Raw genomic sequence first — 3,062 nt, 5'->3', positions numbered from 1 at the left:
CCATGGTTTATTTTATTATTGGTTATTTTTATTATTTGAATTCTCTTTTATCCATTTGGATTATTTAATTAATATTTATCTTACTTACCCTATTTTATTATTGGCTAAGAGATTTGGGTAAGTTAAATAATAAACTATTTAATAATACCTTACCTCAAGTTTATGCAGGGTTGCTAGGAAATATTATATTTTTCGATCATTTTGATTAGTTGGATTATTGCATAGTTTTGAATGGATTTTTTATAAATATGCTTTCTGAGATTTTACGGGGGTTGGTTTTCTGTAAAAATTTTGTAATTGTTGAAGAATTTGGATTTGGATTTTGGGAATTGCTTGGCTAGGTTGGATTGAGGATTAGATTTGCACTTCTTCAAATTTCATTTCCATAACTTCGAGATTTCTAGGTTGGTTGCATTTCTACTTCTTTCATTCTGTTTTCAAAAAAGATTGATTTCCTTGTGTCTATAAAAGATTGTCTGTAGAAGGGTGCTGGAAGTAATTGTAAAAGTATTGTTTATAAGTTTATAATATAAATTTTGGGGTGAATATATTTCTATGAAATTTGTTTGTTGGAATATTTTTGTGAATGGCTTTGTAATTATTTCTATGATTTTTGTAGGCTTCCTGTGCACCCGATATTGATCTAGAGGAAGTTGCCCAAGTTTGTCTTGCCATGATGTTCAGTGTATCTTGGTTGAATTGTTAGCCTTGGGGTTTCTTATATGTTATTATTGAGTGGCGGAAGGAGCTTTTGCAATGTTGCAATGATAGGGAGCTTCCTAGGAAAGTGCTCACAAGGCTAGTTTGCTCAAAAGGATCAATTTATTGACCAAAGACTTGTAGAATCTATTGTGTATGACTACTCAATCTGTCTTGTTGTTGTAATGCCAAGTACTCCATTGTTTGCTTGCCTAACAAACTCCCTTTTTGGTAATGACTCTTGCTCATGCACGGATCTACTCAAAATACTTAATCCTTCCAACTACACTTTCTCATGCTTGGCTCTTGGACCTTCAACCTTAGGTTTCAAAGTGTATTAGGGGTCTTCCACATGTAAATGTAGGGGCAGTGAGGTACTACTCACCTTTGGATGATCATAAACTTGTTTTGAGGTCTATACCCTTAACTTGATCAAATTCCTTAACAAGGCTCACCTACCCCCAAATGAGGTTGCACACTATCTAGGAGTCCCAAGTACACTTGTTGGACTGTTTCAAATGTTTTCATTATGTTTCATAAGCCCCAAGTTTCATTTTTCCATCGGGTTCATGCATCCTACAAAAATTGTCATTTTTTTGTGTGTTATGCAATAGGGCTACTAACCTGTGGAGGCCTAATTGGCCTTATTTTGATCCTACCGGTCAACGATGGTCATCTCCACCACAAAACTTGTTTGGAATGATGTTTTAGGAGTGTATGCTCAAGGATTTTTGAGGTTTAGCCCACTATTAGTGCAAATTTAGGACTGTCCACCTTTTGTGGCATATTTGGAGGGTTTGGTAGGGTTTGGAGCACATAATGTTGGAAAGTCACTCTAACTCCACTCTTCAAGCCTCCACAATGGTTTAGTTCCTCTGCCACATCTTAAAGAACCTTCCCCTGCTTTTTTCCTACAAGGAAAATGTCAAACACTTGGCAAGCATGTGGGAAAATAGTAAACTGCCCTGTCACTATCCTTTTTCTGCCTTTTACCAATTAGCAACATTTGGTCTTTGGAACCTGCAAGAATGAAGAGTTTGGAAGTGGTAAAGTACCTCAATGAGGTCTTAAAACATATAAAACTCCTCCTATTACATTTCCTTCAAGATGCAAGGCTTGGATGATGCTTTTAGACGCATCCCAATGAGCATTTTACAAGATATCAATCACAAAATAGTGAACACACTGTTTGTTTACAAAAATATGAATGTTTGATAGCACAAACTTAAATAAACAAGCCAAGGTGATGCTAAACACTCTTGAACATACTTCCAGATCACTGTCTCATTGATTTGTTCATTCCAAATTACTTTTGGATGACAGTCTTGAGTTTTAATCATGAACTAGCCTAGTTGCTCCAACTTGCCTAGTTCGCACTCAAATGCATCTTCAAACCACTTCACTGGCACAAAAAGAAAGAAATGTACATTATATACACATGGATCAACTTGGAAGAATCCATTGGAGGGATCCCAGACCTGGATCAACCAAGTTGATACATTTTACAACTCCAAACCCCTGGCAGGGCAGCAGGTTCCCAGTTTACAAATATTTTTATACAAGCACCTTGCAAATGAAAACCAATGAAAAAATTACATAGGAAGCTTCATTACATCAACATCTCAACTTCCAAGAAGGTACAATACTGATTTGTAAAGCTACAGTACGGACTATTCTTCAAAAGGAAATAAAAACAGTCATAAAAGCCAAAAAAACTTGATTTCTATTAAGTTTCACTTGTAAGTACAATCACCAACCCTTTCCAAGGAAAAGGGAGGCCTTATATAGTTTCTCTAGTTGGTTTTCATTGCCTTGTATGGACATGAGGCTTCAATAACTATATTTTGCAAGAAAATGACAATTTTGACAACTTTCTTAAGCCAAATGACAACTTTTCTTGCTCACAAAGGCATTTTTGACAACCTAGCCTTATCAACTTGCCTAAACAACTTAGACATGCTTAAAAACACTAAAAAAACATGTTTCAATGCTCTTGAAGACATTAGGAGACCTTTTTGGCAATTTTTCACATTTTTGCCAAAAATTGTCAACTCAAGGCCTAAAAGGCAAAACTTGATCTCTAGAGCCCAAAATGAGATAAAAACCACTAAACATGACCCAAAACAACCTTAAACAAAAAAATAAACCTAACACAAGACTTTACAAACATAAAAGCATTAAATACCCAGAAATGGGAGTTTTACTCAACTAGGTGCTCCTGCACCATCCAAGAAGCACCTATCATGCTTGGCCTTGTCTATTTCTTAGAAGTTGTGCATTCCTTGATTTGTGTTTCATGTTGCACCCCAATCTAGATTTGTTCATTTGCATCTTTGTATACCTAATGTTTCTAGGCATGGTCA

The sequence above is a fragment of the Cryptomeria japonica genome, chromosome 1 (assembly GCF_030272615.1).
Source record: "Cryptomeria japonica chromosome 1, Sugi_1.0, whole genome shotgun sequence".
NCBI classification, from domain to species: Eukaryota; Viridiplantae; Streptophyta; class Pinopsida; order Cupressales; family Cupressaceae; genus Cryptomeria; species Cryptomeria japonica.
The sequence above is the reverse complement of the archived record's forward strand: the minus strand, read 5'-3'. Positions refer to the sequence as shown.